Genomic DNA, 25965 nt, shown 5'->3' with positions numbered 1-25965 from the left:
AAGTTCATCTGGATAAGGGAAAGAAACGATTCATGACTAAGACACAGTGACACTGTCGAATACCATTCCTGAGAGCCAGAGCCGATACCTGAAGATTAGGGGTCACGGAGAGGGACAAAACATCATTGTTTACAAGGGACAACTGCTCTCCCATCCATGACAATGAAGTGACTATTCAACACCTGCTTTTGGCTAAACCAACTTCTGAAACCAGGACACACAGAGAGCTTCAAGTTCTTAATAATGTAAAATAACATTTAATGAGGGCTTGAGGGAAGGGTATAGCTCAAGGGGTAGAGCACATGCTTGGCATGCATGAGGTGCTGGGTTCAATCCCCAGTACCTCCATCTAAAAAAAAAAAAAATTGAATAAATAAACCAAATTATCTCCCCTCCAGCAAAAAAAAAAAAAAGAGAACATTTAATGAAGGCTTACTATGTTCCAGGAACAGATCTTATGCTTTCCATAAATAAACCTAATTAACCCTCACAACAATCATGAGACATTAATTAATTAATAATAATTCCCATTTTACAGATGAGAGAGCTGAGGCACAAAGTAACCAGCTTAAGATCCCCCAGGAGGAAGTGGCAGAGTGGGGATTTGAACCCAACGTCCTCTGATTCTAAAGCATCTTCTAATCAGCTCTACTTTACGGCCTCACTTCCGTATCCGTGTTCTGAAAAACCAACCTTCCAGGTTAGTTCACGTTAAAAAACAATCCAAAGAAGAAAAATGTTTCAAAAAATAAGGGGCAAAAATTTGGAAATTCAAACAATCTTAAGAGAAGTCATAAAGGACCTTGAGAAATCATCAAATGCTTCTCTAAGCTGCTCGGTCACAAACTCAGGCTGGAGGACCGGCAGCATCAGTCACGTGAAATTTCCAAATGCATCTGACTACCACTGAGCATCACAAAATCCCTCAGAACCCCCACTGAAGTCAGTTACTGATGGGAAGTTGTGCTGGGAGAAATTTCTCTCCAGTTAATCCAGCAGCCACGTAGAACTCCTTTCAAACAAAATCCTCCACCAGTGTCCTCCTCTCTGGGTTTACCAAGTCGATTTCTTTGACCCTTCTTTCCAGAATTTTGTCCTGCTAATAGCTTGATTGTTCTCTGAATCCTCTAACAATTTTTCTATGCTTCTTTTTTAAGGTTGCCAAATAAAATACCGGATACCCGATTAAATTTCACTGCAGATCAACAACAAATAATATTTCAGTATAACTAGTCCTGTGTATAAATTTGTCCCAAATAGTACATGGACATATTTATACAAAAAATACAACTCCTCAATGATCTGAGATTCAAATATGAATGGATTGCGTGTACCTTTATTTGCTCTTTTCTTTTAAACCTGTTAAAACCACATACACCCCTCTAACTCAGCCAAACTTGAACAGGCATCAGAATCACTTGGAGAGCTGGTAAAACACAGGCATCTGAGTCCCGCCGCCCATGTTTCTGATTCAGATATCTCTGGCAATTAAGAAACTGCATCGTTACCAGGTTGCCAGGTGATGGGGACGCTGCCGGCATCAAGGGCTACGTTTTTAGACAGCCAGGACTCGAATACCCTGGTCTAAGTACAGCATGGGGAAGCATCACATCCAAGCTGGAAGAGCCCCAGCTGACTTGAATAAGCCCAGGGGAGAATGTGGGGGGCTCATTTATGCCAACAGAGCATCCATGTCCCCTTCCCCCAACCCTACTAGGAAATCAGAACATCCCTCAACATGAGCAGGTCCAGCCACTGTTCTGGATTCGATTGAACCTGGATTCGATTCCCTGAGATGGAAGGGACCCCCTTAAGGCTTAGATGAGTCATCCTCAGGCCAGGTGTCAAGGAAGGACCCATGAGCCATCCTTTTGTTTTCATTTGCGCCTAAGAGAACTTGCCTCTTGTCCAAAAGGACAAGGATTGGCTCTATGCCAATCCCCCCTCTTGCAAGCTGATCTCGGCATAATGGCTTTTTCCTATTTTATTCTCAGACCTTTCTCCAACCTGTGTGCCCTGGAACCTCCCAGACCCGTAAGTCTGACCAAATAACTGTCCAGTCCCCCAGGCACAGTATCTGGTACAAGGGGCAGTGGCATGTGACCGATCGTTTGATGCCTCCAGTCAACAGCCTCCCTGTGTCCTTTCCTTTTGTCTGCTAACTTTGTGGTCTCTTCCCATTCTGACTCTGGGGTCGGCCTTGGGCCTTGTTTTGGCCAAGAGAATAAAGCAGACGTGCCACATGCCTGTCCTAAGTCTAGACTTCAAGAGGCCTTGCAAACCTCTGTTCCTTCTCCTGGGACCCTGCTCAGCTGCCATGAACAAGGCCAGGCTAACCTGAGAGAGCATGGGAGACCACGTGGAACAGAGCTGAGTCACCCTCCTGAGGCCAGCCACCACTGGCCAGCCCCCAGCTGACCCACTAGCTGACCACAAGTTCATGAGTAAGCCCATAGGAGCCTAGCCCAAACTAGCAAAAATGCCCAGCTGGCCCATAAACTTGTGACCAAAAATAAATGTTTACTGTTATATATTGAGGTTCTGGAGTGATAACTGTCCAGCATTACTGCGGCCACAGACAACTGATAAAGTGCCTGACATTCTGGTCGTGCTCAGCTCAACACTGACTGTAATGACTTTGTCAAGGCTCCTCCCTGGGGAAAGAGCTGCCTTCATTTCTCCAGGTTATGCCCTTGGCGGAAAGCCTCTCACTGCCATTGGTGCTCTGGGCAGAGCCCCTGAATGTATCTGCTGACTCATCGCACAACTATCCTGCACTGGACAATCATATTCAATGTTGGTCAACACTAATCATGGTTCTTTCATTTCCTTTTCTTTTATGCTTGGCCAGTTTTGTTTCTCACTCTGCTTCTGGCTCACTAGTTTCTCTTCTGTGGTTTCTGGGTGGTGTGTGTGCTGTTACTGTCTTGCTGTGAGATGACAAAAAGAATGACTGAGGCTGACTGGCCAACCCCCGCTTCTCTGAAAAGAAGAAATGAATGCAAAGGAGGTGGATGAAAGAACAAGATCAATAAATAGGGATGAAGGGAGAGAGGCAGCAGTATTTACCCCACCCATAAAATCACTGGGATCAGAGACGTCAGAGAAGCCTTCCCCATTCAAGTAAGAAGTTCCTTTGGAGATAATAAACCAATCCCACCGGAAATTTCTTTCATTTACTTTTTATTTACTTCCTGTCTTGCTTATATTTCAAAGAAAATTGAGCCTAAACATTTCTTGCACAGGCATTATCTTCTATTCCACAACCTTAAGACAAGAAGGCAAGAGGAGGAAGGAATGTAACTGACTCAGTGGGCTAGATAAGCCTTCTGTGACTCACGGCAAATCTTTGCCACCACAGGGAAAGCCAGTAACAAAGTTGTGACATGTACCACAGGCCATCAGAGCAGGCAGCAAAAGTGTCACCTAAGCAGATATGGTTATGGGACTGAGCTCATGTGCTTGTCACCCCTCCTTCCTTCCCTCCTTTCCCCCATAGCTTCCCCTGAGCCTCCCAGTGCCACGATAGTAAAGGAACAGAGCATTGACTGATAAGTGAAGAGAAAGTGTCAAGAGGAAACAAGATTAGGAGATAGAGACAAAAAAACGCAGGCATAGATGTAGGATCTGAGACCAGGACAGGGCAAACTGCAGTCCAGAATATGGCAGGAAGGGGATGCAGTGGGCATGACTTGGAGCTGGCAGGTGCAGAGCACAGGAGGAAGAATCACACTTGGACACAGCACAGAAGGCAGCTTAAACCTGTTAACACAAAAAGCACATGCCATTTCCAGTGAATTGTTGTTGCAGTGAGAATGAAAGAGAAAACTGAGCAGAAAGGGGAACAAGAAACAGTAGGGTTAAGGAAATCATGAGACATACTGAACACTCAATACTACACATCCGTTAAAATCCAGTTTGGAATGAATATATAACAGCATGGGGAAACCATAGTGATATAAGATGTGAAGAAAGAACAAAGGGAATGTCCTACTATTTGACCATGTAAAAGTGAGAGGATTGTTTGGAGAGGTGGGAGCGAAAGAAAGAAACTTCCAGGGAAGGACAGTGGATCGAACACCATCACCTTACATGGTGGAGAAGGTCAAAAGAGGCTTTCAAATGTTGAAGGAATAAGAAAGAGAGGTCCAAGAATGCTATGCAAACTAACACAGGCCACTGACAGAAGAACTATACACAGTGATGGCAATTATTTTAAAAAATCAAGATTATCATTATGTGAGTTAAATCCGTATTCATTAAGTAAGTTAAAAACTAATGCCCAACACTGATCCATTGAGTCCTGGAGGACAAGGATATACTTTAGATTACAGCAATATCTAGGCTAAGATTTAAAAACAGAAACATTTAGTGGGCTAGGAGTATAGCTCAGTGGTAGCGCATGTTCTTAGCATGCGTGAGGTCCTGAGTTCAATCCCCAGTACTTTCATTTAAAAAAAAAAAAAGTCAGAAATGGTTCTAGTGATTGCCTCTAAAGACCTCAGGGCAGGGGGTGTAGGAATTGATCCATTTCAGCATGTCTTTCTTCCCTGTTTCTCTTTTTTTTAAAAAAGTATACACATACACTACTCTTATTAAAAAATACAACTAAAATGTTACATGTACCCTACTGAATAATTATTCAACACAGATGACCCAGCTGGCAACCCAGAGGCAGAGGAGGGCATTTTGTGGGATAAGTCGGAAAGCCCCTCCACCATAATCTGACTGTCCTTGAGCACTGTCATTCACAGCATGGAAAACTACACTAAAAGCCTCAGTAATTGACGGCAGAAGGTTTCCACTTTCCTTTAAAGCCCTGGAAAATCACAGGGAGAAGTACTGTTGTATCAAAATCAGTCAAGGCAGCAGCTGCCCAGAAATGTGCTGTTGCCCAGAGACAGCGTCCTGTGCAGAAAGGACTCGAATGGTAAGACTAAACTAGGAAATCAAAGGCCGTGCTGTTTCCCAGCTGTCCTACTCTGCGCTGAAGGACAGCTACGCCTACGTCCAGATGTGTCCCTCCGAGGTCCACCTCCTCCTCCACAGCACATGTGCAGTAGCCGGTGTCCATCAACCCAGCAGTCCCTTCAGCTCTTAGCACAGGACCACTTCTGCTTTTAGGAATCATCTTTGTGGACCACAAGCCGTCTGTTTGCAGTGGAGTGACAGCAGAACACCTTCCAGGTTGAATGCTGAAATGGTATATGCTGGTGCTACATCCAAATACCCCAAGCCCTTCCTCCCCACCCCTGTCCTCACCCTTCCAGCATCACCACCCTAATCCAACCGCTCTCACGCGCTCACCTGGACTTCTCCAGGAGCCTTTCTTCTGTGCAAGCTCATCATCTCCTTCTTCCCGAATCCCCAGCCCCTGCTTCCAGCCCCCTCACCAACCCAGTCATCTCAACCTGCAGGATTCTATGTGACCATTCACGGAACTCCCTTCGTGCTATCTCCTTCTTTTCCTGACGAAATACTTCCTTTGGCTCAGCACCGCCCGTGGGAGTGTGACCCCTCCCCCAAGAGCATTCCAAGCAATCCTAGTGCCACCATTAGTTCTAATAAAAATATTTTAAAAAGAAAAAGAAAGGATGGATTCCATGGAAAAACAATTTGGAAGGCACTGCATCCTCTAACCCTCCCTGGGAGAGTCCCAATCTGTATTAGAATGCTCTAGGTTTGGGGAATCCCATGGTTAAAGGAAGCGGTCCAGCTGCTGAATTCAGCTTCTCACTTCTATACAAAGCATGGATGAACACCACCTGGAATTCCTCTTTGAGCCAACTTTGGCGACACTCCTTGTTTGTGTTCCCAGGAGCTGTGGTCCAATGCATGCTTCTCAAACAGGAACACAGAGAAGGCCCACATGGGGGTCTTGTGAATACAGTCATCCCAGAGATTCTGAGGCAGTGAACCAGGATGGGGGAGAGGGCGGGGCTCAGATGCAGCAGCTCTGATGAGCTCTGGGGTGATGCTTCTGGCCCCTCAACAACAATCTGAGTAACAAACCCTATGGGAAAAAACCTAAACCCCTTAGCAGGACACTCGGGGTCCTTCTTATTTTAATCAGACCCTCTTCACCCTCCTCTTCTCCCATCACTTCTCTTTGGTTATCTTACGCTGTAGCCCAAAGAACTCTCTCTCTCCTTTTTTTTTTTTCTTTTTTTTTTTTCACTCCCTATATCCTAGTTGTTATTTCCCGGCTCCATTATCTTCCTCTGCCCAAACCCTTCTATCTTCAAGATCTGGAACAAACAGATGCCTGGCTGGCTTGTCTTCTCCTTCTTTGCACTCTTTAGGACTTCCTATCCTGATCTGTTATTGCTTATTGGCATTACTTAACTTCTGCAGTCTACATGGTGGGGGAAGGCACAGTCTGTGTCCGACTTCTGTCTGGAGATGACGGTATCTGGAAGAACGCTTTATAAATAGTAAGGGCTCGATAAGCATTCGAAGAGTAAGTGATGCGTGGCGAGCAACAGCTGCGGATCTGAATTAGGGGAGATCCTCATTAACTCTAAATTGCAAGACGGGTATGCAAACCCCCAAGAGCTTAGAAATGAGGCTGCCCTCAAAGAGTTCTACAGATTATTTGCTGCACGACATGAGAAATTATACAGTGACCCCAGTTAGAAATATGAGAAAATGATCCTTAACCACACAGAGCTAATAAAAGCTACAATAAGACGTGTGTGTGTGTACATGTGTGTGTACACAGAGACTACAGGTCACTTAAACGTACACACATACACATATATGCTTTGATCTGGGACGTGGTTATAGGGGTGTATATACATTAAAAAATATAAAAAGTCTTGAACTATGATTTATGCATTTTTCCAGTATGTAAATTATATCCCAATAAATAAAACACAGTGTAGAAAAATGAGAAAAAAATAAGTATATAATACAGAAAAGATCATGTTTTGAAGTTTTCATTTTGTCTCTTTTCATTCATTCTCTTGGAGTATGTGGGACAGGGACCCGTCAGTCCACAATCTGTGTCTTTGTGACACAGTAAATGCATCATCAAAGAACTGTTTAGGGAAGGTTCTAGAATAACTGTCTATGAGAAACTATCACATAGGTGTCATGATGACAGACACGAGGCAACAGTGCTGTTGGGTAAGTAACATACATTCCAGTTGTCCTTTCCTATGAAAGAAATGATCTTAATCGATTGTTTCTTCCAGGCCAAGTTTTATCCAAAAATCCCACAACCGAAGTCGTCTTCAGAGGAAACAGCTTTCAGCCCTTGATCTCATCTGACATTGTTAGTTTCCATAGAAACTCTTGTCGAACGCTCCCGCTCGTCTATCCTAAGTGTTTCTCCCATCAATTCAAAATGAGTCCAGGAAAACCCTGCCCCAGAGTCTGACATCTCCCAGCCCTGCTCCGTTGCAGAAGGACAGAGGAGCACTTAAGGCAGCATCTGTTCCCTTTATCAGAAGAGCTGTCTCCATTACAGACACACAAATGAAACATTAAACACTGCCTTGCCCAATTAGCTGTGGTCTAAATTGGCTGTTCCATGCAGGACTCTTGTAGAAAATGTTCCTGAGGCTCCTCTTTGAAAAAAGTGAACAACAACAAACAATAAAAAAAAAAGCAAAAGGGAAAGCCCACATACTAGAAAAGGAACCCTGTGTCCTATCGGTTCATATCATTATGTAATTACTGACAATACTGTTTTTTAATACTGGAGGGTTATTCTCCCTTGCTCTGGGAAGGGGAGGAGAATCACAGAAAGAATTTCAAGCCTCGGAAGGAAGTACCAACGGGTCATTTAAACATCTTAGTTTTATCCAGAGTACGTGCTCACTGTAACCAGGTTGTCCCATGAAAATGTCAAGACATTAAGAGACAAAATTAATCTACAGTGTAAGAATTCAGGAGAGGTTATCCTTAGGGATGGGAAGGCATTGTGACCAGACAGGGTCACGAGGTGGGGGGGTCTTGGGGGGCTGGGAATACCCCCTTTTTTTCAGGTTACCTGGGTGCATTAACCTCATTAAAATCCAAGGAGCTGCACACTTTGTGCACTTTTCTAACTGTATGTTAGTTATACGTCAATAAAGAGATTTTACAAACAAATAACAGACAAACTAAGGTGTCTAGGCAACGGACTCTCTGGCCTGGAGCAGATGAAGGCAGTCACAACCGGCTACGTTCCCTGCTGCACTAAACTGGAAAGGTAGGTTAAGAACAGGGTCCAGACCACTCGAAAAAGATGCCAAAAACAGCAGCTGCGGAGTGTGTGTTATGTTCATTCTCCTCCAGTGAGAGTTTGCCCATGAAGCGTGCCCAGCCTGAGCCTCTCTCCCCACTGAATGATGTAAACTAACCGGTATTTGGAGGAGGCATTTATGGGATTACGTGCCCCACAACCTGCCTCTACATCTGGGAACTTGGCCAACCAAGGACGGCAGGCCCTCCGTAGTAAGCCCTAGGATGGATGTTCGGCCATTCATGGCCTTTCCAGTGATTTCTGAAAACAAAACTGGGAAAGTGGTCTGCTCTTCTGGATGTCTGAGCTATACTATGTATAGTTTGTTGGCTGTTGGAAGTCATGTTTCCATTAAAGGAAGATGCCTGGTCTATAGAAATCAAGTTGGTTCATATCAATTGGTTTGATACTATCATATATTTTCCTGTAAAATATAGGTCAATACATTTATAGTCTAAGGGAAGCAAAAGTGAGATCAAGATCCTTGACTTTTTAACAGTAAATGATACCTTCATCCACCCAACTGCAGTCACCCGTGCCTATGGGCATTGGCTTGACCTTGAGATCATCAGGAACCGTACTCCGTTTGAAAGTCCTGTGCAAGCATCCTTCGCTGCCCAGTCATGTTACCTTCCCAAGTCCAATAGCTCCAAATCTCGCTGCGACCTACCCAGTGCTGCCTCTACCACTCTTTCACTGCCCACTAGAGTCCACAGGCCTCCCTTCCCTTCTTACCCACCCTCAGTTCCACTGTCCCAACACTCTCACCACCCTTGCCTCGCTTTTCCTCACTCTGCCAATTCTCCAAGATGGGTACACCTAATTCTCTGTTTACTACGCAACGTGGTCGTGGAATTGAACAAGCCTGAGGAAAACTCACAGCCAAACTGACCAGTCTTCACGTCAAACTCATGACCACAAATCTCTAACGAACACTCAAAGATCATCCAATAATCTTTCTTCAGCATGTTTACTCCTCTACTGTGTAGAATGACTATTTCCTATGGTCTCTTTAACCGGGCTCTCTGCTTCATGTCTCTTACTAATGATAATATTGTGTCTAATCCAGCATGTTAAAAATGCCACATAAACAGACTTCACGGTTTGGTTTTTGTTTCTATGAATGAGGCTTAAGAGCTACCTCTTCTGGTCTTGTAGGAGTGCCCTGTGTGGGAGCATCCCCTGCAGAGACGGCTTGCACCCGGTGGCCTTGGCAGGCTGGTTGGGGCTGGAGTGGGTGCAGGCTGAGCGTAGTCCCTGGGGAGTACTGCCCCTGAGGCCACCTTGGCAGCATGGCTAGGGTTAGAGTGGGCCTTCGCCAGGGGCAGTCCCTGGGCTGAGGCTGCCCAGGTGGGATGGCTGGAGCTAGAGCAGATGTGGGCCTGGGGGAGTCACAGGGGGACTCAAACAATGGCACCTGCCAGCACCTCTAACCCCAGAGAAGGTTCCAGCAGTCCCTGTCCATTTGGGAGAAGTTCTAGAAAGAGTTAATAAGTGGATGTCCTTCTCACATTGTCCAGGTGCCCTTTATAGCACCCTTTTTTCCTGGGGTAGGAAAGTACACTTGGGCCCCTCAGCAACATCCCTCCCTACTGCAGGTTGCCGCATCAGGGGAGGGGTTCCCATGGATACTGTGTCTCCATCTTCCCTGCCTGCTTCCGTGTGGTCCTTCCATGTGCAGTAGGTGTTCAACTGACCCTCCGGTCTTCTTCAAGAGGAACTGCTCTGTATGTAGGTGTAAGCTTGGACCCCTCTCCTATTTACTTCTTCACTGTCTCTCTATCAGAAAATATTCCTCAAGGAGGTGGAGGGTGGGAAGGGATAGACTGGGATTTCAAAATTGTAGAATAGATAAACAAGATTATACTGTATAGCACAGGGAAATACACACAAGATCTTATGGTAGCTCACAGAGAAAAAAATGTGACAATGAATGTATATATGTTCATGTATAATTGAAAAATTGTGCTCTACACTGGAATTTGACACAACATTGTAAAATGATTATAAATCAATAAAAAATTAAAAAAAAGAAAATATTCCTCTATAAGATCACTGCTTTTTTCCATGTTTCTAGAACAATACTTGGTACATGGTAGACACTTGATAAATACTTGCTAAGCGAATGAATAAATCACAGACATAAAATACAAAAAAAAATGACCATTTAAAAACACTAATGATAAAGGAACTATAAAGTTTTTCTGGGTCAGCATCATTATCTTTTAATACTACAACGTTTAAAATATGAAATCTGAAACCCACTTCTGAAATATCAAAACAAAACTAAAGTGAAATACATTTTAGTCAATCTGAGCAGGCTGTAATTTCACTAAGAAGCGAAACAAAAAAATCTGCTTCCATTTTTGCATCACCAGCCTTTGACAACACACATCACTGCCGCTAGCACTCTGGGGCATGACTAACAGCTGGGAATTAATCAATCCTTAGATGGCAAAAGAGAAGAAATTGCTCATACTAAGCTACACCCGGCATTGAATCCAAATAAACACAGGACAAACGTATTTTTCTCACAGCTTTGTCTTTTAAACAATCAGAGAGGGAAGAGGCTAAATCAGGATTTTAGCAGCAGGTATTGCATGGCCAGACTGGACACTTCCAAATAATTTTAAGGGACTGTTTCACTCCTGCTCTTATATTCTGTTTTCCATTCCAGAACTTGTATAGTACACAGAAAACATTTACCCACTTTTAAAACACTCTGTTTTCATTTCTTATTTCAAAGAATAAGAATTGATTGACATGAACATATGATCTATGGACCTGATCTTTATTCCTCTGCACTGCATCAAACATTGAAAATGACCTATGAATGACTTCACCCAGCAGTGGCTACCATAGTTCAGCTGTACAGATGAAGTTCCCACACTTCTGATAAAGAATTTCAAAATTTTGATTCAATTAAAAAGATGTTGGCTTAGTCCCATGAGATGGGTCTAAATATGATGAGACTCTAAGCAGTTTACTTGCTTGTTCTTGCCCACTATTTTTAACAATAGACAATTTACAGACAAAAAACCTTTAAAAAAAAAAAAAGCCTAGTATAACAGCAGCTTCCAGAAAGCTTTAATCTTTTCAAACATATGTCCACTTTTGCTGATCATAAAATCTTTCATAATATTGTCCTGATGTCACATCTGTACTGAGAAACATGAACAACTCCCCACAAATAGCTCAACTGATTGAGGTTTACATTATATATAATAAAATAAACCCATGTAACTAGCACCATAATCAAGATATTGGAACATTTTCCATTGGCCCAAAAGTTCCTCCAGGCCCCTTGGCCATCCCCAGCCCCACATCCTACCCAACACACACGCCAGCCACAAACAATCATTGATCTGCCTTCTATCATGACAGATTAGATTTGCCTGTTCTAGGATGTTCTATAAATGAAATAACACAGCATGTACCCTTTTCTGTTATCACTTCTATTACACAGCAGGATGTTTTCAAGGTTCCAGAAACTCGTTTCTTTTTCATCTCTGAGTAGTATTCCATTGTATACTCATCTGATGATTTATCTATCACCCGTTGGTGGACGCTCAGTTGTTTCCTTCCTATTATAACTAAAGCTTCTACAAACATTTATTTACAATCTTTGTGTGGATATAAGTTTTCATTCTCTTGGTGGGAAAAAAAAAAACCTACAAGTGGAAATGCTAGAGACATATGGTAAGTGTACACTGAACTTTATAAGCATCTGCCAAACAGTTCTACATACACACACTAAAAAACAAGTTTATTTTTGCTTTCCAGATATAAAACTTTAATACTGGCAATTTCAGACTTTACACATCGATTTCCTTTCTCTGCCCCACAAGGTATCACCATGTTCCTCTCCATCTCCGTGAAATTCAGTGTAGAGAGCCATTCCACAGTGAGGCTAAGGAGCAGCTGTGTGACCCAGCATGCATTTTAGTGGGGGGATTCCCTTCACAGAGCCCCACGTGGGCACAAAGGACTAGTAAATCTGGTGACAAGGAGGTAACTTTCTTCTACAAGAGTTTATATCAAGCATATTCTTCCATATTAAGTGTTAGATTTGAATTTTCTCAGCCTTCTCCCTACACAAGACCCCAGCGATCCTGTTCTCCTGTTACAGATTCATGAGGCCTGTCTCCATGAGATAACAGCACAATGTTTCCACTAGGTCACCTCATTTCCAGGGGCTACATTCTAAGTAGACTAAGGGAAGAAAATTCAGCTAACACTCAGCATTCCCCCAACAAAGATCTCTCCCAGTGAACTGGTGGGACCAAGCCAGGCAGGAACGTAAGATACCCATAATTGAAATAAATACTCTGATTAAGCTATTCATCCCAATATGAGAATTAAAAAAAACACCACTCAAAAATAAATGCACTGCAACACTTTTCCAGGTTGTTATTTCCCGATTCATGGGTATAGGCAAGATTCCTATGAATACAAAATATAATGGACCACAGAACTTTCAAAGTCAAACAACCCTTGTCTCAAAGCCGTTCACCTAAAAGGGGATATTTCCCCACCTCTTGAATCTGGGCTGGGCTGTGACTTGACTTGACAACAGAGTGTGGCAGAAATGATGGTGTGTGCTTTTGCACTCATTCACACTCCCTCCCTCGCTCTCTCTCTCTCTCTTTGAACTTGTTACTGCTGTGAGAACAAGCCCAAACTGGCCTGCTGGAGGACAAAAGACACATGGAGGAGAAACAGGCCATCCCAGCTAAGGCCATCCTCAATCAGCCAGCCTTTGGTCTACCCAGCAGTTGACCAGAGATAGATAAATAAACCCAGTGAAGATCAACAGAACTTCCCAGCTAAGGACAGCCCAAAGTGCCAACCCACTAAATTAGGAGCTAAATCAATGGTGGTTGTTTTAAGCCAGGACATTTTGGGCGTAGTCTGTTATGCAGCAAAAGCTAACTGATACACTGATCAGTGAGGGAAACTGTTTCTTCCCCATTAGGAGTGCACAGATTCCCCTCTTACAACTCTTCCTTATTCCTCATGGCCTTGACTTTTGACCCAAGTTTCTACTTTATCTATGCTCTCTTTTACTCCTGTGCTGCCTGTTATGGACTAAACTGTGTCTGCTCCAAAATTTGTATGTTGAAGCCTTAACCATCAGTACCTCAGAATGTGACTGTATTTGAGATAAGACCTTTAAAGAGGTAACTGAATTAGAAATGGGATCTCAGGATGGGCCCTCATCCACACTGACAGGTATTCTTATAAGAAGATGAAATCTGGACACACAAATAGACATCAGGGATATGTGTGCACAGAGAAAAGACCATGTGAGGATACAGCAAGAAAGTGGCCATCTACAAGCCAAGGAAAAAGAGTCTTAGGAGAAACCATATGTGATGACACCTTGATCTTGGACTCCCAGCCTCCAAAACTATAAGAAAGTAAATTCTGGTTGTTAAAGCCACCCAATCGGTGACACTTTGTTACAGCAGATCAAGCAGACTGACACACTGCCTGTGAGGAAAAAGTGTACAAGAAATTTCCCAGCTTTTTCCCTGCTAATCACTCTGACAATTCCTTTATTAATCTTCAAAAAAACTTTTTTAAGCAATTCCATTCCTGGGTATTTATCTGAAGAAAACAAAAACACTGATTCAAAAAGATACATGCATCCCGAAGTTCATAGCAGCATTATTTACAATTGCCAAGATATGGAAGCAACCTAGTGTCCATCAACAGATAAATGGATAAAGAAGATGTGGTTTACATATATATATATATAATATATATATTATAATAATATATGTATATATAAAAACACAGTGGAATACTACTCAGCCATAAAAAAGAATGAAATGTTGCCATTTGCAACAATTTGGATGGACCTAAAGGGTATTATAAGTCAAACAGAGAAAGACAAATACTGTATGTTATCACTTATATGTGGAACCTAAAAAATAAAGCAAATGAAAGAATATAACAAAACAGAAATAGACTCACAGATACAGAGAACAAACTAGTTATTACTGGTGAGGAGAGAGATGCGGTGAGGGGCAAAATAGAGAAACGGGTACAAACTATTCTATATAAAATAAATAAGCTACAAGGATATATTGCACAGCACAGGGAATATACCCAATATTTTACAATAACTTTCAATGGAATATAATCTACAAAAATCTCGAATCACTATGCTCTACACCTGAAGCTAATATAATATTATGAATATTTAGATAATTTTTAAGTAAATGGAAATTTTAAAAGAAAAAGTTTTAAACATAATGCATATTCGTCATAAAATTTCTAGTATATTAAAGATACCAAATAAAATAAAAAATAAGCTCACCACTGTTTGGGAAAAAATATGCAATAAACTGAGGAAGGAAAACATCGATCTCCAAGCTATCCTGAGAGGGGATCGCTGTTAACACCTGCTATGTCTTCCTGCAGTGTGTACTTTAGCTCCTGGACTTCCCCACCATGTGGTGACCTCCCCGGGCAATGAGCACACAAGCAGGGGACATGTGCCCCTTTGCTGATGGCAGCATCCTAAAGCCCTTCCTGTGTTTGCAGAATTTCTGAGTCTGTTTCAGCAGCTGAAAATGGCAGACAGTCACTCTCACAACTGATTTGAAAGCACACATCCAAGCAGAGAGTTCCCTGTTGTATCTGTTTAATGGGATATTACTGTTGCTAGTCCAACTCCCACAGGGAAACACGGTGTCACAGTCAATGCATCAGACAGCAGGCTGCAGTCTACACTTTTCCTGGAAACCCCAGCCAAGGGCTTCTCCGTGGAGCAAACTGTCAGAACCGCCCTTTGGTATAAAAATAAAGGCTATCGTTAATTGAGCACTTACGTGTCGGACACTCTCTAAGAGCATGGGGTTGGTAGTGATGAAGGTGGTGGTTTGTCTGTTTGCATCAGAAGAAAACTGCATCCCCACAGCAATGCTGTGAGTCCTTGTCAAACCCTGAAGATCAAGCTATTCTGACTATAGTCAGTGTTGAGTTCTGGTTGGTCCCTGAGTCAGGCCTGGGGACATTTGTCACCCCTCAAGGATCTGCTTCTAGGAGTTCTCACAGACAGAGACTCCCACCTGACCCTCTGCCCAGGGTGGACTTTATTTCCAGATGTTCCAGGTCAGTGCATGAAGGTCCAAGGAGCCCTAGTCTGGGTGTCTCCCCAAACTTCTCCTCCTAACCTACTGGGAAGGTAAGAAAAGCCCCTGTTTCATCTGCATAGAAAGAAACCGCTTTCAGGAGGCCTTGCATGGGCCCAGAAGTTACCTCCTACTCTCACAGGTGGCCCTGGGTCTTTTGCTCTAATCAGTTTCCTGCTACTTTGTTTGACCTGTCTAATCTAAGTAGTTCTCTCCAAATAGTTACTTGGATTTTTTCACTCACTGCTCAAGTGTTTAATACCTATACACAAATATACACACATATACACACAAACACATATGTAGCTGTTTCTAACTGTATTGTGATGAGGGTCAGGAAGAAAACACACCTTCCCATCTTCAAAGCGTCTAGGGGCTAAAGCAGCTTCTCCCTCCCTCCGGGAGCAATGTTTCAGCTACTATGAGATGAGGACTTTAAAGCCATCTGGAAATGCTTAAAGAGCAGTTGCTGAGGATTTGCAGATAAGAGTTATTTCCAAGAGGAAAATCCCACATAGTCCCCACTAACTCTCAAAGGAACGGACCAGAGGTCAAACATGCTGGAAACAAACGTGACTCATCCCAGCAACGAATCCCAGCAAAACCACCTGTCCTCCTCCTTGCTCTCTCTCTCTCCACCTCCTGACTTCTTCCTGATTTTGATGCCTATGTCACAGCTTTCCTTTTACATAAGAGAAGGTTTTAAAAAATTGTTTGTATATGTGAAGACAACAACTAACCCAGCTGAACACGCATACACCAGAGAATAAGGCTAGTTATCACAGCTAACAGGAAGGTCACATGTTTGCTCTTTTCCAAAAGGCTCCCTTGAAATTCTAATGAGTGGCTTTAACTCAACAGCCTGCTCACTGGCTTGGCTTTGAATTCCACCAATACAATGCTCATAGTGGTTCCTAGGGAGCGACCTTAAGCAAGAAAAGTGTTTGGAGTCTAGTACACCTATAATAGACCCCCATGCAACTACATGACTATTCACTGGGTTACTGCCTTCTCCTGAAGTGCATGACCACAGTGCAAGGATCACTACAGGACAAAATAATAATAAAAGCAAAAGGAGGAGGAGCCATGAATAGCCAAAATAAGGCTAGAAAAGAACAAAGTTGGAAGACTGATACTTAATGATTCCAAAAGTTACTACAAAGACATGGGGATCCAAACAATGCTGTACTGGCACAAGGAGAGGCAGACAGAAAAATGGAGTATTATTGAGAGTAGAGAAATAAACTCATATATTGTGGTCCACTGATGGACAAGGATGCCAAGATCATTCAATGGGGAAAGAATAATTTCTTCAATAAATGGTGCTGGGACAACTGGATATCCACATGCAAAAGAGTGAAGGTGGACCCCTACCCTCCAACCATATCCAAAAATTAACTCAATACGTATTAACACATAAATATAAGAGCTTAAAACCACAAAACTTTTAGAAGAAAACATAGGGGTAAATCTTCATAACCTTGGGTTTGGCAATGGATTCTTATATATGATAGTGAAAGCAAGAGAAACAACAGAAAAACAGATAAATTCAATTTCATCAAAATTAAAAACCTTTATGCATTAAAAGACATTATCAAAAAGTAAAAAGACTATAAAATGAGAGAAAGTCTTTGCAAGTCATATATCTGATAAGGATCAAGTATCTAAAATATGTTTTTTAAAAAGCTTTTACAATATAATAGCAAAAAGGCAATCAATCCAGTTAAAAAAATGGATAAAGGACTTGAACAGACATTTCTCCAAAGATAAATGTAACAGCCAACAACCACATGAAAAGATGCACATCATCAGACATCAGGGAATGCAAATCAAAACCATTTCACACCAATTAGATGGCTTTAACAGAGAGAACAATAATATACATGTTGGCAAGGATGTGGAGAAATTGGAACTCAGTACATTGCTGGTGGGAATGAAAAATGGCACAGCCACTGTGCAGAATGGTTTTGCAATTCCTTACAAAGTTAAACACAGAATTATTATAGGACCCAAAAATCCCATCCCTAGGTATACACCAAAAACAACTGAAAAGAAGGACTCAAATACATGTGTACGCATGTTCACAGTAGCACCAGTCACAAAAGCCAAAAGATGGAAACAGCCCAACAGTCCATTAACGGATGAACAGATAAACAAACTGAGGTATATACATACAGTGGACATTATTATTCAGCTATAGAAGGGATGAAATAATGATGTATGCTATAACATGGTTAAAAACATGATGCCTAGTGAAAAAAGTCAGACGCAGAGGTCACATGTTGTAAGGTTCCATTTACATGAAATATGAAAATAGGTAAATCTATAGAGGTGGAAAGCAGATTGATCATTGCCAGGGGCTGGAGAAGGGCAAAGTGTGGAGCAACTGCTTAATGGGTCTGGGGTTTTCTTGGAGGTGATGAAAATACTTTAGAACTGGATAGAGGAGGTGCCGTGCGAGTCTGTGAATGTGCTAAATGACATTGGATTGTTCGCTTTAAAACGGTTAATTTCTGTTATGTGAATTTCACTTTCATTAAAAAAAAAAAAAAGTCAGAAGGAAGAAGAAATGAAGGAAATGACAAGGCAGGTGAAGCAGTGCAGGATTTTAAGTAAGACTGAAGCCCGTTGGGAACGGCAGAAATGAGCGCCAGGAGAGGCGGTACTGGCAGATGTGTGTGGAGGGAAGAGGCAGAGATAGTGTGAACACAGGAAAAGCAGGTGGTTCAGTACCAGGATGGTCATCTTAACAGAAGAGTAACATCTGTACGCTGTCCAGCATCCACAGAAACAGCACTGTGTCAAGTCTCAGACGGCAGAGTACCATGAGGGAGAAGAAGGTCCTTAAAGTGAGGACAGTGTGGTCCCTGAAGCTCCCTAGATCAATCCTCTGCAGACCCTTTATTCCTGTACTTTTGCACAGAAGACACAAAGGGCTATGGAGGAGAAGAAAGAGGCAAGTTAATTAGAAATTAGTCTGGAGCCTCGCAAACGTGTACTGGAAGGAAATGGGAAGAAACACACAGTACTGACAATATGACAGGTCCTTGATAAGCAACATGTCCGTGTAAAGACTTCCCAAACCCAATGAAATCAGTTCCAATGACACTGTGCTCATTTTCCAGATGGGAAAACCAAGGTCCCAGGCTTCAGAGCTCACCTTATTCGGACGACACCATAATGCCTCCAGCCAGGTGAGACATAAAATTCAGTAGGAGCGTCACCCAGTTTTCCAGTAAACTTCTAATGGCTTAAAGAAGAGAGTTTGACTTTTATTTTTCTATTAGCTCCATAAGGGCTCTCTGATGATCTCCGATGGGAAAATGTACGGCATCTCTCCAAATTTCAGACCGCTGTATTATTACTCGAGGAGTATAAAAAACACTGCCACTGTCTGTTTCTTGCTTCCAGTTTTTTGTTTGTTTGTTTGTTTGTTTTCTAATAAGAGTATTGTCTTCTCCCCGCTACCTGGAATGGCCACTGGAAAATCGCACGTCCTCCAGCCGTACGGGAAGGGTCAGTAGATCCTGACAGCACTTTTACCCGCATAGCCGCTGGAGTCCTCCTCAAACTGCTCTCTTCCTGCGTTTGTGACACTTGATTCCTCCACAAAGGCCACGAAATATGGCGAGGAATGAAGCAGCTGCTCAGCGAGGTGGTGATGGCCCAAGGTCACTGGCTGGTTCCCCTCCAGTGGGACAGTTTATTTGAGTCCTCAGACCTCAGCAAGCTACCCTTTCCCACCTGAGGACAGTGAAGACACGATGCCTGCTCCTTGTTCTGTTACAGAAAAGCAGGTAAGGGCTTTTCAAATGCAACCATTTCCACTGGCTTTCAACATTTTATTGATAAATAAAAAAAAAATAGAATAGAAAGGATCAGGGAGCTACAATGGATTTATTTTTTCTCCCTTGTATAGAAACAGACCAAACAAAACAAACATTTCCATGGAAGGGGGCGGAAAATCCATATTTCAGGTCTGGAGAAGATTCAGGCTGCCCAATTCAAAACAGGGTAGAAAATGTGTTTGAGGACAAAAAATTTTATCTTTAGAGTAATAAGTTCTTGCTGTCACGACCACACAAGGGCTCTTGGGAAAGGTCACACCAAAGCAATTTTAATATCATAATGATGTCAACAGTAGCTGACACACAGCTTCGTGTGAGAAGCTCAGTCAAAGGAACTGAAAAAAATGTTATATATATATTTATATAAATTTATATTTTACATATATTATATATATTTATATGTACATAATATATGTATTAGGGCAACAGCTAAAATTTTCTATGCTGGATTGTTAGACCTTTTCTAATTTCTTTAAATCTTTTGGGAAACCAGATAGAAGAAACAACTTTGCTAATACAAACGTTTGAACCTTTTTTTAGACGGAAAAACAAGACAAGCTTTAAGCACCTACCAAAGTAGAAAATTGACCTTATTTGCCCAAATGTATCCAACTAAAATTTCATGGTTAAGGTTTTTCTTCTCTAACATTTTATTTTAAAAATCAAGCTGGAAGATTTTTTTTTTTTTTACAGTGAGCAACCGTATTCCCACCACCTAGCTTTTTTGCATATCTAGTCCTTTAACCACCTCTCTATCCACCCACCCAACAGATCTTTTATTTAAAAATGTGTTTTGCAGTAAATAAGCTGCAGAATTCAATACTCTGTACCTCTACACTCTTATGCTCCTAGCATTTTAATCTTTTCCAGTTGAAGATTGTGACTTACTAAGAGGATGGAGGGAGAGGGAAGTAAATGAAAGCTCATCACACACCTAGTTTCAAGTAAATTTGAGATTCTGGCAAAGGATGGAGATCTTTCTATGAAAACCAGGAGGAAGAGGGTTTGGCAGAATGCTGACCTTAGCAACGGTTAGGAAAGTTATTTTACAAAAGTTGTGGTGTTGGCCCCATACCCTTCCTCCCTTTGTCTCATCATCTTGGGAGAAACAGGCCAGGTGGCCATGGAGACCAAACAAGAGAGCAAGAGAGCCACCCTAGAAATGGAAAGGTTGTGAGCAAAATGCTGCAGTTGGCCAATGCTGAGAATTCCCTCTTATGAAGAAGACACCCCTACACGGTTGAGGGGTCTCCTTTTGGTAAAAGGAGTAAAGGGCTGGAAATTTCTTCTTTACCTTTGTTTTTGCTCTTTTCTCTCTCATCTTTCAATTCTTGCACAAATCAAGAAAGAGAGGAGAACACTGGGGTGTGCTTACCCCTTGGGAATGCCTCTAATAGACTAAGTGAAGATCATGATAAATGGATGGAAGACCATTGCTGGCCAGTCACTGCCTGAGTAGAAGACTTCAGATTTTCCTAAGGGCTGCCTGGTTCTTCCCAGATAAAGGCAGGAGAGGGAGCCACTGTGCAGAAGTGTGCCCAGGAATGAATGGTGTGTTCATGCTGGAGCATTCCCAGAGCATGGCTGCAGGCGACAAGATGTGCAGAGCAGTGCACTGGAGAGGGCCCCTGTGGCACAAGGTATTTCCAACACTCTCTTCATACGAGGTGACTTTAACACTCTCCCACTGAGAGATGGCCATTTATGTCTCCTCCCCTTGAAACTGGACAGGCATATGACTCGCAAATAAAATGATGGAAACAATCCAGCACGATGTCCAAGGCCACATCATAAAGTGGTGCTGTGTCTACCTTGTCAGCTGGAATCATCACACTGGAGCCCATGTCAGCAGTCCAGCTGCCCTGAAGCCCCCATGCTGGGAGAAAGCCCACGGTCACCCATGAAGCAAGGCCCCCTGGGGAAATCCTGAGACCACATGCAGAAAGAGAACCCAGCCAGCCTCCTGCTGCTCCAGCCCCACACAATCCAAGTCTTTGAACCTGGTATCAATCTAGCCACTGACTACCTTTCTCATTGTGTAGTTAGTACTCCAGCCTCATCAGTTTATATGCAGGGATCCACACTTTTCTAGAACCTTCTCCCCCAACACACATAGACTTACATATCATATATAGTCCATTGCCTAAGATGCCCTCCCTCCTCTTTAAAATCTTTCTCCACTCTACCCTTCTCTCAAGACCTAGTTTTGTCCCAAAAGCAGCCCTCTAATTCTGCACTCCTGAAAGTTATCAGTGATATCTGAGCTGCCAAACCCAATAATTATCATCATAATTCATGCCTATAGGTAAGTCCCAAAATGGAAGCAGCAATGGCTCATCAAGGACAGATCAGCTCACTTTCTTTGGACAACAGCGCTGCCCCATTTCTTCATGGAATGGGGTGACCAAGCTGGGGGATTCAGAAGTCTTGACAAAAAGCCTTATCTCAAAGGAAGGAAGCCTGCTACCAGAGTTTTTTTTTTTACAACATTCTGAAGTTGCACTGCCAAACACAGTGCCACTGAGCAAATGTGGTTCTGAGGACTTGAAATATGGCTTGTCTGAATTAGGATTTGTTGTAAGTATAAAATATATACCAGATGAAAATTCTAAAAAAAAAAAAAAAGGTAAAATTTCATTAATAATGTTGGATGTTGAAATAATAATTTGGATATGCTGAGCTAAATATATTGTTAAAATTAATTTCAAGAATGGTCTTGGACTTCCCAGCCTCCAGCCCAGGCTGTTATAACAACCTATTTTTCTTTTTTTTCTTTTTTTTTTTACTTTTTAAATGAGTTTATAAGAAAATTTAAAATTACTTCCATTGCTCACATGGTATTTCTACTGGACTATACTTCTGTGCTTTACTGAACTGAGGGTGCCCAAGGAAACACCATATATTTCCCTAAAAAGTTTAGGAATATATTTTTAAAGGAAAAGGTGAAATGTTAGAATATAAAATTTAAAAGGATAGTTAAAAGAGATCAGAATGAAAAATAAGAGAGTTAATATGTACGCTTGGAAATGTTTCTAGCAAGAATAAATGCCGACCATACAGTCACACAATATCCTTGCCTCTTTTTTCAGGGCACTGAAACCATTACCCATGATGACATTCATCTAAGGAAAGCTTTGCAATTACAGACTTTATTTTTTTTTTAAACTCTAATATATGTAGCAATTTGACTCACTGAAAATTACCTATGTGCCTCTCAACACTGTAATCATTTTAGGACTTAGGTATTTGAAGCAATAGCTTATAACCTACTCAAGGGGAGAAAATGAATTTACACAGCTTCTGAAAGTACATACCTTGCAGCAGGAAATGGTCTAAGGGATGGAATATGTGCTGCAGGAGTGAGGAGGTGGGTGAAATGGCAGGAGTCGAGGTAGAGCAGACACTCCAGTGTCCTGTCCAGATACACGGGGTGCCTTTGAACCGTCCCGTGTGCCCACTTCCCAGCTTGGGTGTGCTTTGCTTCTAAAGATGGCACTTGCAAATATCTTAAAGAGGAACAACTTTCAACTATTAGAGATGCTTCACCTGCAGATGCAGAGCTCAGGACTCCCCAGTTTACAGCCCCTCTCCCAGCAGCCCACAGCCAATGGCTGACGCAGGGACAGAAAGCCCAGCTCCCTCGCCCTAAGCAGAAGGAACAGACTCAGGAACAATTACACTCCAGAGCGACCCCCAGGGACTGGGCTGAGGCAGAGACATTCCCCAAGCCATCCATCCCCCTGCTTGGCTTCCTCTCTCTCCCTTCCCTTCCCCGGCTCCCTAGCTCTCCTGGGAGCACTGCCTTAATAAAACACTTGTGCAGAAATCCCATCTCGGGTATGCTCAGGGGAGCCCAAGCCAAGACTTTCGTGATGCAAGCGTGAGCTTGAAGAAAACGTGAACCCAGGTTTTTTATTGTCATCTTTGCACCGTGGATAAGAGCTTCTCTAACACTTATGTATTCAAAATAACTGCACTAACCCCAGTTTAAGCAGCAAGAAGTATTTTTGTTCTTAAAGAGCATTGCAGTAGCCTCAGAACAGAGGTCTTAGACCTAGAAAAAAGATGCCAGTACCCAGCACAGCATATAGCACTCCAGGCGTGAAAGAAGTAAGGGTAGCGAGTACGGCTCCAGAGTAGAAGTTAAAAAAAAAAGACAAGTCAACTTAAAGCTTGGTGAGTTTCACACCTGACACTAAAGTTATAAATTCTGCACATAATCAATATTTAATAAAAACAATTTCAAATCATTCAGAAAGGAAGAGAACACATGTCATTGTTAGGTAAATTCCATGCCCCCCCCCCACCAAAATATTATCTCTTCTACACTGGTCTTCTGGACTGGAAAATAAAAACAAACAGGAAAGTACGTATCAGGGGTTGTTTTCCGTCTTTTCATGCAACTTGAAGACAGCCTTTGGCTTGACTAAGCTAATAAATTCCTCTTTACCATGAGTCATTCTGAAGCTAGAAATTTAAGGGTGAGGATAATTCATCCCATTTTGTTCTCTATAAATATTTTCTATTTTTACACTGATAAAAAGCTAAGTTGAATGTGACATAAATAAGCCAAATCTAAAATACACCTTCTGCTATCACTGGAATTGAAACATACTCTGAATGCATCTTGTGGATGTAATAGTCCCCCCCAAAACCCACTTAGAACTCACGCACAGCCCACTGTTGGAATCATGGCAAAACCCAGCAGGTGTTCAAGATGAAACCAGAAAGGTTCAGATGCCAGGATCTAGATATTTTCAGTTTTAAAGATGGGAAGATATTATAAAAGAATCAGATTTCACTTCAATATTAAAAAAAAAAAAAAACCTCATAACACAAGATATCCAACAAGGGTATGTGGCTAGAGTAGAATGTTTTTATTTTTAGGAGAAGATGGGTGGAAATACCCAGGAATTCTCCCTTTGGGAAGAGGGCAAACATAACACAAAGGTAACTATTGACAACCTGGTGACATGCAGGACACCAGGTCCAATCAGGTCCTATTAGGTGAGGGGATGGAAGAGGAGCCCACACACTATGTTAGCTGTCCCGGGACCTAATGCCACCTGAAGTCCCTGTAAAATCAAATGCATGGCATTTATGCCTCTTCATAAAGAGGAATTCATTCCTGGAACTTAAAATATATAACAAATAACTTCTAAGTTCTGGTCTCTCTCTTTTTTCTTTGGACTCGTGACTCAAGTGTTTATTTTCACTAAGCACACAATTCTTCATAGGGACCTTTTATCATACAGCTGATGAAAAGTGACCTATTTTTAAGAATAATACAACTATTGTACTGATAAAGTGGATAGTCCAGAAAAATATAAAAAAGAAAGAGTAAAAAGCGGATGTCGTGTCTACGCTGATTGAAAGTCCCCAGTGAATAATTCAGCCCCCTCTTCCCCAGCTCTGGTTTGCCTGCTAAGACATGGTTTATGAGTGATCCGGGGAGAGCAGTGAAATATAATGCACTTGACTAAAAATAAACAGAAACATTCAATAATAAGTCTCCTTTCTTGATATTTTTGTGTCATCATTAAATACAGATCACTTGGAGAGGCATCAGGTAGTGAATCTTCCCTCCCCACACAGAAAAGCCAGAAGAAAACCAGCCCCAGTCCCTGCCAGAGGACGATGGAGAGTCTGACGTGACATGCAACACACAGAAGAAAGTAACGTTGATTTTAAATGCCTGGTACCCAGAGTTTCACCTTTCGAGTTGAACATTGAAGTTGCTGGTTATCTTTTTCATGTAATCCCTATAAAATGACTTCTTGTCCCTTAAAGTAAGAAATCATATATAGTCCACTTTTTTTTTTTTTTTTTACTTATAACAGCAAGTTGAAAATAGCATTTGACAAAGAGGTCAGAAAAGAACATTCATACTCACTAGGATTCTGGCTCTCGAATAAAACATCAGCAAGTTATCGTTTACGAAGAAAAAGAACTGTGCCTATGAAGATATTTCCTGTTCCCATTTTAGCATTTCTTTACAGATTTGTAAAATGGAACTTTAGAGGAACATTGGAAGGATTTATTTACAGCACCTTTATAGGCAGTTCCCATGAAATTGAGGGTGGATTCCAGCTGACATGATTTTTTCAACATCTGTGAGAATCTTCTTAAGCAAAATGTGCATAGGATTGAAAATAAGTCACATACATTTCTCCCCAGAAAGAATTGCAGAAAACAGGAACTTGAAGCACATCTGATGCTTACTAAATGCAGGCAAAACTACCACAGACGGCAGGTAGAAAATCTAGCAGAATGTGAAGTGCCCAAGGTTGGTGGAACGAAAAAACTTGAATCTAGAAAATGCCAGGAGATGCAGGTTCTGCCCCATCAAGGAGAGCGTCTGAGAACCAGTTTTGAGGCGCATGTCAGATGGGACGTCAGTGTGAATGAAGGGATTCATTTCACAGACCGAAAGTTCTGGGACCTCACAACTAGCAGCTCTTACCCATAAGTGTGCGGAGTACTTACCAGATGGCTGGGGACTGACCACAAGTGATGTCCACTTCGTCAAATCACAGCACTGCCCTCTGTGAAGGAAGGACACAGACCAGAGAAAAATCAATGTAGGAGGATTTTTAAAATTCTCATGGAAGGAAATAGCCTTTTGCAATTCAAAATTGAAACCTATAATATTTTTTTTAAAAACACATCAGAAAGACATATTAATAAATTAGTGACATTAGTTTCTAAATGGATGACAAAAACACAGAGTCATCAATTCAGAACT

The 25965-nt window shown here is 42.0% G+C and overlaps 1 protein-coding gene across 2 annotated transcripts in view; it reads right to left on the bottom strand.

Annotated features, from left to right (window-relative positions):
• The window catches only part of PLCB4 (phospholipase C beta 4), a 356606-nt gene that overhangs the window by 221653 nt on the left and 108988 nt on the right, over window positions 1-25965 (bottom strand). For both annotated transcript variants that reach the window (XM_064475875.1, XM_064475874.1), the window contains one exon: window positions 25707-25765. The gene's annotated coding sequence lies outside the window, so the exon portion shown is untranslated. The remainder of the gene's footprint in view (window positions 1-25706; window positions 25766-25965) is intronic.

This window comes from Camelus dromedarius, chromosome 18, assembly GCF_036321535.1.
Source record: "Camelus dromedarius isolate mCamDro1 chromosome 18, mCamDro1.pat, whole genome shotgun sequence".
Taxonomy (NCBI): domain Eukaryota; kingdom Metazoa; phylum Chordata; class Mammalia; order Artiodactyla; family Camelidae; genus Camelus; species Camelus dromedarius.
This window is presented reverse-complemented; position numbering and strand designations above follow the sequence as displayed.